General features: G+C 36.1%; 1 protein-coding gene across 3 annotated transcripts in view; it reads right to left on the bottom strand.

The window, feature by feature from the left end:
• ABCB7 (ATP binding cassette subfamily B member 7) overlaps positions 1-16,118 on the bottom strand; it is a 149,322-nt gene that overhangs the window by 4,628 nt on the left and 128,576 nt on the right. The gene's annotated exons all lie outside the window — the stretch shown is intronic.

Below are 16,118 nucleotides of genomic sequence, written 5' to 3' on the forward strand. Positions count from 1 at the left end.
ATAAAAACATTACCGTGGTTCAAAAGTAAAAATAATACAAAAAAAAGGAGCTAAGATGGTAGAGTAGGAGACCGCAGGCTTGCTACATCCCTCAAACACAGCTGGATAAATATCAACTCATTCTGAATAGCCAAGAAATTGATCTGAGGACTGACAGAACAAACCGCACAATTAGAGGGAGAAGAGGCTACACTGTGGAAAATAGGAGATGCAGAGACCTGGTTTGGGAGAGAAATAGATAATTGGTGCTGCAGAGAGGAAGGAGCCCAGGTTGCAGAGGGAGGTGAGAGAGAAAGGAATGCAGAGGGGATCACACAATGAAAATACTTCCCAAACTCATTAACTGAGAAAACAAGGGGATGATTTCCATGGGTTTTTTCCTGGCACAGCTGACAGAGAATCCTGAGGGTGCTGCAGTTCTCCTAAAGAAGGCAGGAAGGTAAACCAAGGTCAGATGGCATGATCTGAGGATTTCCTGACATTCACTGGGAGAGATGGATCCCCTTTCCTGGAGTGGTTTTGAGAGAGATGTCATTGCCTCTCTGGGGACAAAGGAGTCAGTGGGCAGCATTTCTGTCCCCCAACCCCAAGAATAGGTACAGAGACACCTGGTGAGGACAGCAAAATCAGACACTGGCCGCTTAGTGAGCTCTGCTCCAAACTGCACACTCCTGGGCTCTGGTGAGATTGATCTTCTGGGTCAAACCTGCACCACCCTCAGACCAGAACAGGTCCCCAGCACACCAGTTCTCTAAAGATTAGAATTTTAAAACTCAGCCAGCCTGACTGGGGAAGAGCCTAAAGTTCACACTGTTCTGCAACAGGAAGGCAAGCAACTCAGACACAGACAGTGAGAAAACAATGATCTAAAAATCACTTAGGGTGCATGAAGGGAGTTTATTTGCTCCTCTGGGAGTGCTTCCCTGACATTAAGTGAGTATGAACTCCCCTCTCAAGTTCCTCTCAAGGAACTGGTTGGTGTCACTTCCCTCCACTGGCCTTCAGCATAAACTTCAGTAAATAGAAGAGTGCCAACACAGGCTGCTTAATTGCTTACATCAACCCTGCTCCTCTGCACTCTACTGGTATTGCTTGTCTCAGGCAAGTGTGCCTGAGAACCAGTACAGCAGGCTCCTCCCCCAGAAGACCAGCACAAACCCCCACAGGCATCATGTCTACTGACCACAGACTTCTGCAAAGCTTCAGCTCTAGTGGAAATGGCACCAGGTCTTTTTAAACAAGCAGACAAGAGGATGACTAGTTAAACTTGCCACACTCTGGCCAAGGTCCAGATACTACTCACTGCAGGCAAGGAGAAACTCTACAGAGTACTGATCTGAGGGGTACAGCAGCCATAACACAGCAGCAGAGTGTACACAGCAGACATCAGAGATGCTTCCTGAAGTGACAGGCCCTGGTCATTATATGACCTCTTCTTCATAAAACCATTACATCTCAAGAGCAGGAAACACCACAACAGGCTTTCCTAACACAGAGAAGAAAACAGATACCTAGACAAAATGCCAAGACAGGAATTCATCACAAAAGAAAGAACAAGGTCATGGCCAGGCATCTAAACAAAATACATATAAATAACAGGCCTAACTGAGAAATTAAAGCAACAGTCATTAAGGATATTAGCTGGGCCTGAGAAAAGCATAGAAGACACCAGGGAGACCCATACCACAGAGATACGAGAGCTTAAAAACAATCATGACAAAATGAAAAATGCAGTAACAGATTCAAAACTGACTGGATGCAATGACTACATGGAAGAATAAAAGGAATGAATAAGTGATATAGAAGATACAATTACAGAAAATAAGGAAGCTGATAAACGGGGGGAAAATCTAGGACCTCGCGAGGAGACGTAAAAGAACTCAGTGACTCCACGAAATGTAATTACACTTGTATCACAGGAGTCCCAGGAGAAGAGGAAAAAGGGGAGAGAAGGTTAATTCGAGGAAATCAGAGCTGAAAAATTACCTAATCTGGGGAAAGAAACAGACTTCCAAGTCCAGGAGGCACAGAGAACTCCCATCAAAATCAACAAAAAAGCAGGCCAACATCAGAACATACTGTAGTTAAAGTTACAAAACAAAATAAAACAGAGACACAGAAAAAATCCTAAAAATAGCAAGACAAAAGGAATACATAACTTAAGGGGGAAGACAAACTATATTAGCAGCAGACCTGTCCATAAAATCTTAGCGGGCTGGAAGAGAGAGGCATGATATATTCAATGTGCCAAACAGGAAAAATATGCAGGTAAGAATACTCTATCCAGCAAGGCTGTCATTCAAAATAGAAAGAGAGAGTTTCCCAAACAGACAGTAAAGGACTTCGTGACCACTAAACCAGCCCTGCAAGAAATATTAAAGGGGACTCTTTGAGTGGGAAAGAAAGACCAAAACTGACAAAGACTTGAAAGTAACACAGAAAACTGTCAGGAACAATGACAAAACAAGTAATAAAATGGTACTAAATTCATATCTAACAATAATTACTCTGAATGTAAATGGGCTAAATGCTCCAATCAAAAGATGTATGGTGTCAGATGGGATTAAAAAAAAAAACAAGACAAAACAAGACCCACCTATATACTGCCTACAAGAGACTCATTTTAGACCTAAAGAAACCTGCAGATTCAAAGTGAGGGGATGGAGAAATATTTACCATGCAAATGGACATCGAAAAAAGCCAGAGTAGCAATACTTACAACAGACAAACTAGACATTGAAACAAAGACTGTAAGAAAAGGTGGAGAAGGGCATTATATAATAAGGGGGTCTACCCAGTTAAGAAGATCTCCCCCACCTTGGGAGAATTCAAATAAATAAAAAAATTAATAAAAAAACATAAAAGAACTCATTGATAGTAATACGAAAAACAGTAGGGCATGCTTATATCAAGTGACAGATCATTTAAACAGAAAATCAGTAAGAAAACAATGGCTTTGAATGATATACCAGATTAGATGGATTTAAGAGAAGAGATATGGTTTCACTTACTTGTGGAACATAAGGAATAACATGGGGAGGACATTAGGTAAAGGAAAGGAAAAGTGAATTGGGGCAAATCAGAGAGGGAGATGAGCCATGAGGGACTGTGGACTCTGTGAAACAATCTGAGGCTCTTTGAGGGGAGTGGGGTGGGGGGAGCCTGGTGGTGGGTATTAAGGAGGGCACATATTGCATGGAGCACTGGGTGTTGTACATAAACAATGAATATTGGAACACTGCATCAAAAACTACTGATGTATTTTATGGTGACCAACATAACACAGTCATATATATATATATATATATATATATAGAGAGAGAGAGAGAGAGAGAGAGAGAAAGAGAGAGAGATTGATTCAGAACAGAATTTTATCTTAAGCAGAATACATATTCTTTTCAAATACACATGGGACAGTCTCCAGAACAGATCACATACTGGTCACAAATCAAGCCTCAACAAGTACAAAAAGAATGAAATCATACCATGCATACTTTCTGACCACAATGCTATGACCCTGAAATCAACCACAAGATAAAATTTGAGAAAAACCACAAATACATGGAAGGTAAATAACATGCTACTAAACAATAAATCAACCAGAAAATAAAAGAAATTAGGAAAAAACACAGAAACAAATGGAAATGAAAACTGACAGCCCATAATATTTGGGATGTAGCAAAAACAGTTGTAAGAGGGAGTATACAGCAATACAGGCCTAACTCAAATAGAAAAATCTCGAATACGCAACATAAACTTACCCATAAAGGAGCTAGAAAAAGAACAACAACGATGAGCACTGGGTGTTATATGCAACTAATGAATCACTGAACATTACATCAAAATCTAATGATTTTGGCTAACTGAATTTAAATTAAAAAAATGAAACAAAGGAAAAAGAACAACAAATGAAGGCTAACACTAGCAGAAGTGAAATAAGATTAGACTAGAAATAAATAATATAGAAATCAAAAACACAGGAGAATAGAACAATGAAACCAGGAGCTGGTTCTCTGAAAAAATTAATAAAATTGATAACCCCCTGGCCAGACTTATAAAAAAGAGGAAGGCTCCAAAAAAATAAAATAGAGGAGAACTCATAAATAATAATACAAAAATATAAACAAAATAATATTATGAAAATTATATGTCAACAAATTGAGTAATCTGGAAGAAATGGATAAATTGCTAGAAACATATAAACTACCAAAACTGAAACAGGAAGAAAACAAAAACCTTGAACAGACATAACCAGTGAAGAAACTGAATCAGTAATAAAAAATCTGCAAACAAACAAAAGTCCAGGGCCATATGGCTTCACATGGGAATTCTATTAAATCTTTAAAGAAGAGTTAATACCTATTTTTCTTAATAGAAATGGAAGGAAAACTTCCAAACTTGTTCTATGAGGCCCACATTATTCTGATTCCAAAATCAAAGACTCCACTAAGAACTACAGGCGAATATCTCTGATGGATATGGATGCAAAAATTCTCAACAAAATACTATCAAATTGAATACAACCGTACAGAAAAAGAATCAATCACCACGATCAATTGGGATTTATTTCTGCGCTATAGGAATGGTTCAATATTTGCAAATAAATCAATGTGATACACCACATTAATAAAAGAGGGTAAGAACCATATGATCCTCTCAATAGATGCAGAAAAAACATTTGAAAACATACAGCATCCATTCTTGATTACAAACCCTCAAAAACCGAGGGACAGAGGGAACATACCTTGATACTATAAAGGCCATATATGAAAGACCACAGCTATTATCATCCTCAATGGGGAAAAACTGAGTGCTTTTCATCTAGCATCAGGAAAAAGACAGGGATGTCTACTCTCACTACTTTCATTTAACACAGTATTAGAAGTCCTAGCCTCAGCAAACAGATAACAAAAACAAATAAAATGTATCCAAATCAGCAAAGAAGAAGTCAAACTTTCACTATTTGCAGATGACAGGATACTCTATATAGAAAATCCAAAAGACTCCACCAAAAAATTGCTGGAACTCATACATGCATTCTGTCCAGTTGCGGGATACAGAATCAACATACAGAAATCTGTTGCATTTCTATAAACCTATAATGAAGCAGCAGAAAGAAAAATCAAGAAATCGATCCCATTTACAACTGAACAAAAACCATAAGACACCTAGGAAGAAACCTAACCAAAGAGGTAAAAGATCTGTATTATGAAAACTTAGAAAACACTGATGAAAGAAACTGAAGATGACACAAAGAAAGGGAAAAACGTTTCATGCTCATGAATTGGAAGAACAAGTGTTGTTCAAATGACTATACTACTGAAAGCAATCTATACATTTAACACAATCCTTATCAAAATACGAACAGCATTTTTCACAGAGCTAGAACAAAGAATCTTAAAATTTGTATGGGACAAAAGCTAGAGGCATCACAATTCTGGACTTCAAGTTATCTGTAGTAATCTGGATGGTATAGTACTGGTACAAAAACAGACACACAGATGAATGGAACAGAACAGAGAACCCGGAAATGGACCCAAAAATATATGGTCAACTAATGTTCAACGATACAGGAAAAAATATCCAAAGGAACAGACAGTCTCTTCAAGAGATAGTGTTGGAAAAACTGGACAGAAACATACAAAAGAATGAAACTGGACCACTTTCTTACATCATAAAAATAAACTCAAAATGGATGAAATACCTAACTGTGAGACAGGAAACCATCAAAATCCCAGAGAAGAAAACAGGCAATAACCTCTCTGACATCAGCCATAGCAACTTCTTACTTGGTATGTCTCAAGAAGCAAGGCAAACAAAAGCAATAATAAACTTATCAGGACTTTTCCTGCCACTTTACTGAATTCCCATATGAGTTCTAGCAATTTGGGGGTGGAGTTTTTTGGGCTTTTCACATAAAGTATCAGGTCATCTGTGGAGAGTGTGAGTTTGACTTCTTTGCCAATTCGGATGCCTTTTATCTCTTTGTGTTGTCTGACTGCTGATGCTAGGACTTCTAGTACTATGCTAACCAGCAGTGGTGATAGTGGACATCCCTGCTGTGTTCCTGACCTTAGGAGAAAAACTCTCAGTTTTTCCCCATTGAGAATGATATTTGCTGTGGATTTTTCATAGATGGCTTTTATGATACTGAGGTATGTTCTCTCTATCCCTACACTGTGGAGAGTTTTAATCAAGATAGGATGCTGTACTTTGTCAAATGCTTTTCAACATCTATTGAGAGTATCATATGGTTCTTTCTTTTATTTATGTAGTATATCACACTGATTGATTTGTGGATGCGGAAGTACCCTTGCAGCCCAGAAATAAATCCCACTTCATCCTGGTGAATAATCCTTTTAATGTACTGTTAGATCCTACTGGCTATTATTCTGGTGAAAATTTTTGCATCCATGATCATCAGGGACATCAGTCTGTAATTCTCCTTTTTGGTGGAGTCTTTGTCTCGTTTTGGGATCAAGGTAATGCTGGCCTCATAAAATGAGTTTGGAAAGTTTTCCTTCCATTTCTATTTTTTGGAACAGTTTGAGGAGAATAGGTATTAATTCTTCTTTAAATGTTTGGTAGAATTCCCCTGGGAAGCCATCTGGCACTGGGCTCTTGTTTGTTGGGAGATTTTTTTTTTTTTTTTTGATTGGGAGATTTTTGATTACTGCTTCAATTTCTTTCCTGGTTATGGGTCTACTCAGGTTTTCTATTTCTTCTTGGTTCAGTTTTGGTAGTTTATATGTCTCTAGGAATGCATCCATTTCTTCCAGATTGCCTAATTTGTTGGCATATTCAGTAAAGTGGCAGGATATAAAATCAACGCACAGCAATCAGCTGCATTTCTATACACTAACAATGTGATTAAAGAAAAAGAAATTAAGGAGTTGATCCCATTTACAGTTGCACCCAGAACCATAAGATACCTAGGAATAAATCTAACCAAAGAGGCAAAGGATCTGTACTCAGAAAACTACAAAATACTCATGAAAGAAACTGAAGAAAACATAAAGAAATGGAAAACCATTCCATGCTCATGAACTGGAAGAACAAATATTGTTAAAATGTCTATACTACCTAGAGCAATACACACATTCAATACAATCCCTATTAAAATACCATCAACTTTTTTTCACAGAACTAGAACTAATAATCCTAAAATCTGTATGAAGCAAAAGACCCTGAAGAGCCAAAGGAATGTTGAAAAAGAAAACCAAAGCTGGTAGCATCACAATTCTGGACTTCAAGCTCTATTACAAAGCTGTAATCATCAAGACAGTATGGTACTAGCACAAAAACAGATGTATAGATCAATGGAACAGAATAAGAACCCAGAAATGGACCCTCAACTCTGTGGTCAACTTATTTTCAACAAAGCAGGAAAGAACATCCAATGGAAAAAAGGCAGTCTCTTCCACAAATGGTGTTGGGAAAACTGGACAGCCACATGCAGAAGAATGAAACCGGACCATTTCTTTACACCATACACAAACATTGACTCAAAATGGATGAAAGACCTAAACATGAGACAGGAATCCATCAAAATCCTAGAGAAGAACACAGGCAGCAACTTCTGTGATGTTGGTCACAGCAACTTGTTGCTAGACACACCTCCAAAGGCACAGGAAACAAAGGCAAAAATGAACTATTGGGACTTCATCAAGATAAAGTTTCTCCACAGCAAAGCAAACAGTTGACAAAACCAAAAGACAACCAAGAGAATGGGAGAAGATATTTGCAAATGACATATCATATAAAGGGCTAGTATCCAAAATCTATAAAGACTGTATGAAACTCAACACCTAAAGAATAAATAATCCAATCAAAAAATGGGCAGAAGACATGAACAGACATTTTTCCAAAGACACCCAAATGGCCAACAGACCTATGAAAGAGTGCTCAACATCACTTGGCATCAGGGAAATACAGACCAAAACCACGAATACCACCTCACACCAGCCAGAATGGCTAAAATTAACAAGTCAGGAAATGACAGATATTGGGGAGGATGCAGAGAAAGGGGAACCCTTCTACACTGTTGGGAATGCAAGCTGGTGCAGCCACTCTGGAAAACAGTATGGAAGTTCCTCAAAAGTTGAAAGCAGAGCTACCCTACAACCCAGGAATTGCATGACCAGGTATTTATCCAAAGGATACAAACACAGTGATTTGAAGGGGCATCTGCACCCCGATGTTTATAGCAGCAATGTCCACAATAGCCAAACTATGGAAAAAGCCCAGATGTCCATCAACAGATTAATGGATAAATATATCCACTGCGTGTACACACATACACATACACACACACACACACACAGGAACATTACTCAGCCATCAAAAAAAAAATAAATCTTGCCATTTGCAATGACATAGTTGGAACTAGAGGGTATTATGCTAAGCAAAACAAGTCAATCAGAGAAAGACAATTACCGTATGATCTCACTGGTAGGTGGACTTTAGGAAACAAAACAGAGGATCATAGGGGAAGAGAAGAAAAAATAAAACAAGATACAACCAAAGAGGGAGACAAACCATTAATCTTAGGAAACAAACAGATTTGCTGGAGGGGTGGGGGGATAGGGGAATGAGGTAACTGGGTGATGGACATTGAGGGGTATGTGTTGTAATGAGCACTGTGTATTTTAAGACTGATGAATCACAGACCTGTACTCCTGAAACAAATAATACATTATATGTTAAAAAATAAATAAATAAACTATCGGGACTTTTTAAGATAAAAAGTTTCCGCACAGTGAAGGAAACAACTGGCAAGACTAAAAGGCAACCTCCAAAATGGGAGAAGGTATCTGCAGATGACATATCCAATAAAGGGTTAGTATCAAAAATCTATAAAGAATTTATTAAACTCAACACCCAGAAAACCAAATAATCCAGTTAAAAAATGGGCAGAAGACGTGAATAGACATTTTTCCGAAGAAGATACCCACACGGCTACCAGACACATGAAAAGGTGCTCAACATCTCTCATCATCAGGGAAATACAAATCAAAACCATGATGATATACCATCTCACACATATTAGGATTGCTAAAATCAGCACAAGAAACAATAGGCGTTGGAAAAGATGTGGAGAAAGGGGAACACTCTTACACTGTTGGTGGGAATGCAAACTGGTTCAGTCATTCTCAAAAACAGTAGGAAAATTCCTCAAAAAGTTAAAAAGAGAACTACCTTACAAACCAGCAATTCTACTTGTAGGTACTTACTGAAAGGATACAAAAATACAGATTCAAAGGCATACATGCACCCCAATGTTTAAAGCTGTTTTATCAACAATAGCCAAACTAGGAGAAGAGCCCAAATGCCCACTGACTAATGAATGGATTATGAAGATGTAGTATACATATGTGCATATGCATGCACACATATGCACACACACACCAGAATATTACTCAGCCATCAAAAATAAATCCTTCCATTTGCAAGGATGTGGATGGAGCTAGAGAGTATTATGCTAAGTGAGATAAGTCAGAGAAAGATAAATACCTTATGATTTCACTCACATGTAGAATTTTAGACAGAAAACAGATGAACATGGGGGGAGAAGAGAAATCATAAAACAGACTTAACTACAGAGAACAAACTGAGAGATGCTGGAGGGGATGTGGGTGCGGAGATGGGTTAAATGGGTGATGGGTATTAAGGAGGGCACTTGTGGTAAGCACTGGGTGCTGTGATGAATCACTAAATTCTACCCCTGAAACTAATATCACACTCTATGTTAAATGGAATTTAAAAACTTGAAAGACTAAAAAATAATATAAAAAAGTATAATCAGGAAAGTCATGCTCCCTTTCCTATCCCTTTTACCTCTTTCTATCTCCACTCCATAAACAGTCAATTTCTTTAGTTTCTAGTTTATGCTTCCTGAGTTTGTTGTTGTTGTTTTCTCTTTTACTAAGAGTTCTTTTTATTTGGCATTGAAACACAAAAAAGAAAGGTTTTAGTCTATTTTATGTTAATCAAACTATTAAACACTGTTCTGTATTGCCTTAGTATAATAATAATTAATATCCACGATCATACCTCTGAGCCAAAGACTGTGAATCATCAAATATTAAATTCTTTCCAGCTCAACTTAGGATTTTTCTTTTTTTGTAATTTTTAACTGAAATATAATTGACATAGAATGTTTTATTACTTTCAGGTGTATGACACAGTGATTAGACAACTGTATACATTATTCAGTGGTGGCCTCGGTAATGTAGTCACCATCTGTCACCATAAGGCATTATTATAATATTATTGACTATATTATTTACGTTGTACTTTCAATATCCATGACTTATTTATAAGTGGAAGCCTGTACCTCTTAATTAAAGAACAAAATGGTAGTTGCCAAAGGGAAGGTGGATGAGAGAATGGGCAAAGTAAAGTGGATTAAGAGGTACAAACTGAGGGTTTTTCCCCACAGAAATAAGTAAATATCACATATTCCTTTTTTCCCCCATCCTCCTTGCAAATAGCAGCATACAACAGATTCTGAATTGTTCTTTCTTTAACAACATATCTAGAACTCATGCCATATAAAGCTCCCTTTAGTTCTTTCTCTTAACAGCATCTGTCCTTATTTTAGAAATGCTTTATTTTCCATGACCTGTGACGATATTAACTATGTAAGTTGCTTTATGCTCTTTTCATTGTCTATATTTCCTACTGAATTCCTTTTTTTCTGCTTGTTTAAGAGGTCTTCCTTTATTATCCATTGATACTTAATAATGGAGCATTAGAAAACTGACTAGAAAACTATGTGCATGGGAATGGGATCAACTGTGGATTTCACTAAAGAATGATCATATGGATACATGGTCATTTTGCTGGGGTCTCCAAATACAAATATCTTTTTTTTCCCTGGGGCTACATTTGTTTTCTGCAGAGAATTCTTCAATTATCTCCTGATGAAGGAAGGAGTGGTTATATTAGAAATAAAGAAATGGTTAGCAAGGTTCTTGGAGCCAGTGGCAGAAGAGGGTCTATGGTCTTTTTTTGGTGTGCTTTGATTTCCAGTTAATCTTCCCCATCTTTGTTCATGTGCTAGACAATTTTCTGTCTAGAGCCTCTATGACTCAATTTCCTGACAAGTCAACCTACAGCCTCTTGCCAGGCTGGGAAGCAGTAATTACCAGGCTGTGGGGTTAAGGAGGTGCCTTGAGAATTCTATTTCTTATGTAGATGTAAACATTATACTACGAGGCACTGTTGACAGAACACATGAGGTTATATACATTTCACTAGAAAATGAAAGTCTTTGATTTTCATAATCAAGCAAATACAGAATGATCAAATTATAAATACTAAGATAGTTTAGATACATGTGCTATAACCATTAATATATTAATTATAGTTCCAATTATAATTAAACTTCAAGTGGCAATGTTGTAATATAACTGCAGATACTGTCAACCTCAAAGTATGAGACAAGAAAGCTCAAGCTTGTTCAAGTACCTCTACCACTTTATAAGAAAAGACTATCTGCATGCCTGCATACAATGGAAAGGTTAGTAAAAAAGCACCAACAGCAAATTTTATTTCAGATTCTTTCTTTTTAATTTCTTTCCTTCAAGTTTTTATTTAAATTCCAGTTAGTTAACAGATAGTATAATGTTAGTTTCAGGAGTAGAATTTAGTGATTCAACCCATACATACAACACCCAACTGCCCTCTTTTGAGTATCAATTGGATAATGAAGTGTATTTACAACATTTCACATTTAAGGCATTCTGGTATAGAAGCATACTGGAAAAAATTAGTTTGTTTTCTACTGAATGTAAACACTTATGAAAAAAACAACAAAAAGACCTAGGGTTACTCAAGTACACACAGGTAAGACTATAAAACAATATATATGTACGTAACTAAAAATATATATACATACACACCACAGAAAAATCAACAGCTTATATGAAATTTTAGTGGTGTGAAAAATTCTCTTGATAACTCAATATAGAAAGTACGTGAGAATGCTTTTTCTCTCTCAACATCTAGTATTCAGGCTTTCAAAATGATAAAGAATTGAAGGTTTATTTATTAGAAGGGAAACATAATCACAGAAAAGGCTGACTGGAAGGTGAAAAACTGAACAGTGTGAGAAATAACCAAGTACTAGGATGTGGGAAAATATATTCTTATAAAGAGTAAAGGAAAATTACCAATCACTACAGTGGTATTCTGATTTGATCAGAACATTTAGAAAGTAGTACACTCTTAATAGTAAAGCCCTCAGAAGGGATAAAGCAGGTTATCCATTTTCTTACTTTCCCCAGGAGGAAAAAAAAATAAAAATAATCATGTTTGCAAGTGACTATTTTATGGTAATTTTCTTTTAGACATCAAGGGTATGTGCAGATATTAGAAAAATAAAAATACAAAATACAAAAATGATAATGAGCAATGATTCTGTGCAGAGCAAAACTGAATGCAAAAAAAATTTTTTTATATATACTCCCTAAAACTTGATTCTATTATATGAGGCTTTAATGCTTTCCTGATATGTTTGCTTTTAATATTTTGATGAAAAGTGAGTTAATGGTTTATTTCTTCTTGGAAGAAAAATGCCTTTGTTTTTCTGTCAAAAGGAGTAAAAATGGGAGTCCTATCAGGATTCACCCTTCTTTAAAGAACACAAATTCTGCATTTTTCTTTAGAAACAATATTTATGTTATTTGTGTTTGTGACAATTTTCAATGTTCTTCATGTACTAAACATTTTTTTAATTGAACTGCAACTAAGATCTAATGTTCTATTAGTTTCAGGTTTAAAATATAATTATTCAATAATTCTATACATTTTTGAGTGCTCATCAAGTTAAGGGTACTCTTATTCCCCTTTATCTATTTCACCCATACCCCCACACCACATCTCTGAAGACCAACAGTTTGTTTTCTATATTTAAAGGGTCTATTTTTTGTGTCCCTTTTTCTTTGTTCATTTGGATTGTTTCTTAAATTCCACACATGAGTGAAACAGTGTGGTATTCATCTTTCTCTGACTGATATCACTCATCACTATATTCTCTAGGTTCATAAATATTGCTACAAATGGCAAGATTTCATTTTTTTTTTTATGGCCAGGTAATAGCCTTCTTTATCCATTCTCTATGGATGGACACGTGAGAAGTTTCCATACCTTGGCTATTGTAAATATTGCTGCAATAAACACAGGGGTGCATATATCTTTTCAAGTTAGTAGTTTCATTTTCTTTGGGTAAATACCCAGTAGTGGAATTACCTATTTTCCAATTTTTTTTAAGATTTTATTTATTTATTTGACAGACAAAGATCACAAGTAGGCAGAGAGACAGGCAGAGAAAGAGGAAGGGAAGCAGGCTCCCCGCCGAGCAGAGAGCCCAATGCGGGCTCGATCCCAGGACCCTGGGATCATGACCTGAGCCGAAGGCAGAGGCTTTAACCCACTGAGCCACCCAGGCGCCCCTATTTTCAAATTTTTGAAGAACCTCCATATTGTTTTCCACAGTGGCTGCACCAATTTGCATTCCCAGCAATGGTGCATGAGGGTTCCTTTTTCTCTGTATCATTGTCAATATTTCTTATTTCTTGTGTGTCTGATTTTAGCCATTCTGAAAGGTATAAAGTGATATCTCATTGTGGTTTTAATTTGCATTTCCCTGATGATTAGTTATGGTGAGCATCTTTTTATGTGTTTGTTGGCCATCTATACGGCTTCTCTGGAAAAATGTCTATTCAAGTCCTCTGCCCATTTTTTAAATCAGATTATTTGGGTTTTTTGGGTGTTGAGTAGTGTAAGTTCTTTATATCTTTTGGATATTTAGCCCTTATCAAATATATCATTTTACAAATATCTTCTCCCATTCAGTAGGTTGCTTGTAGTTCTGTTGATGGTTTCAGTCATTATGAAAAAGCGTTTTAGTTTGGTGTACTCAGAACAGTTTAATTTTGCCTTTGTCTCTCTTGCCTGAAAAGACTTACCTAAAAAAAGTTTCTATAGCCAATGTCAAAAATTATTGCCTATGTTTTCTTCTAGGAATTTTTACTGTTTCAGGTCTCACATTTAGGTCTTTAATCCATTCTGAGTTTATTTTTGTGTATAGTATAAGAAAGTGGTCTAGTTTCATTCGTTTACATGTACATGTTCAGTTTTCCCAGCACCATTTGTTGAAGAGACTCTTTCCTCCTTGTATATTCTTGCCTCCTCTATCATAGATTAACTGACCATATAAGCATGGGTTCATTTCTAGACTCTCTATTCTCTTCCACTGACCTTTGTGTCTAGTTTTGTGCCAGACAACCACAACTTTGTAATATATCTTGAAATCAGGGATTTTAATATATCCTGCTTTGTTCTTTTTTGGATTGCTTTGGCTATTTGAGGTCTTTCGTGGTTCCATAAAATTATTTTTACATTTCTAGGAACATGGTGTTGGTATTTTGATAGCGATTACACTGAATCTCTGTAGACTGCTTTGGGTAGTACAGACCCTTCACCAATCTTAATTCTTCTAATTCCTGAACAAGAAATATCTATTTGTGTCATCTTCAATTTCTTTGATCGGTATTTTATAGTTTCCATGGTACAGAACTTTCATCTCCTTAAGTTTATCCCTATTATTAAGGTTAGGTTGTTTATTCCAGATTTTTATTCTTTCTTGAGACAGGCCTATACTGGTATAATCTTCCAGCTTAGAACACTTTTGCTGCATCTTAATGAATTAGAAACACTGTGTTTTCACTTTCATTTGTCTCATGTATTTTTTTTATTTTTTCTTTGATTCTTTGTTGATCCATTGGTTGTTTAATAGCATGTTGCTAAGCTTTCAAGTGTTTGTAGTTTTTTCCCATATTTTTCTCGCAATTGATTTTTAGTTTTATATCTGTTTTGGAAAGATGCTTGCTGTGGTTTTATTTTCTTAAATTCAGAGACCTGTTTTGTGCCCTAATATGAGATCTATTCTGGAGAATGCTCTATGTGCACTTGAAAATAAGCGCATTCTGCTGTTTTTTGATAGAATGTTCTGAATATATAGGATGTTAATTTCATCTGGTCCAGTATGTCATTCAAAGTTACTCTTTCCTTTATTTTCTGTATAGATGATGTACCCATTAATGCAAGAGAGGTGTTAAAGTCAGTTATTATTACTGTGTTAATTTCTTCTTTTATGTCTCTTAACACATGATTCATGCTTTGGAGTGCTCCTACGTTGGGTGCACAAATATTTGCAACTATTTTATCTTCTTGTTGGATTTTTCCCTTTTATCATCATGTAGTGTCCTTGTCTCTTGTTACAATCTTTGTTTTAAAGTGTGTTTTGTGCAACGAAAGTATTGCTCTCCTGGCTTTCTTTTCACTTCCATTCACATGGTAAATGTGTCCTTCCTTTCAATCTCCATGTGTCTTCAGGTCTTGAACTGAGTCTCATGTGGGCAGCACTTAGATGGAGCTTGCAATTTTTATCCATTCAGTCATCCTGTGTTTTTTTTTTCCTCCTATGTGTTTTGACTGGAGCATTTAGTCCACTGACATTCAAAGTAATTAATGACAGGTATGTAATTATTGCCATTTTGTAACTTGTTTTATGGTTGTTTTTGTAGTTCTCTTTTTTCCCTCCATCTTCCCTTTTCTCTTGTGATTTGATGGCTTTCTTCAGTGTTATGCTTGGATTGCTTTCTCTTTGCTTTTTGTGTATCTACGACAGGATTTTGATTTGTGATTACCATTAGGTTCACATGTAATATTTTACGCATATAGCAGTCTATGTAGGTTGATAGTTAAGTTTGAAGCCATTTTTAAAGTAGTAAAATTTTACTTCCCTGATATTTTATGTATGTGGTATCATACTTTATATCTTTATTTTTATTTTTATTTATATATTTATTTTTATATATATATTTATTTTTATATTTATATATTTATTTTTATTTTTATTTATATACTATATACTATTTTTATTTATATACTTTATTTTGTGACTCTCCTGATTACTTTTCTTAAAGATTTATTTATTTATTTATTTATTTGAGAGAGAAAGCACGAGAAGGGGGAGGGTCAGAGAGAGAAGCAGACTCCCCGATGAGCAGGGAGACTGATGTGGGACTCAATTTGGGACTCCAGGATCA

Source organism: Martes martes, assembly GCF_963455335.1.
Source record: "Martes martes genome assembly, chromosome: X".
Lineage (NCBI taxonomy): Eukaryota > Metazoa > Chordata > Mammalia > Carnivora > Mustelidae > Martes > Martes martes.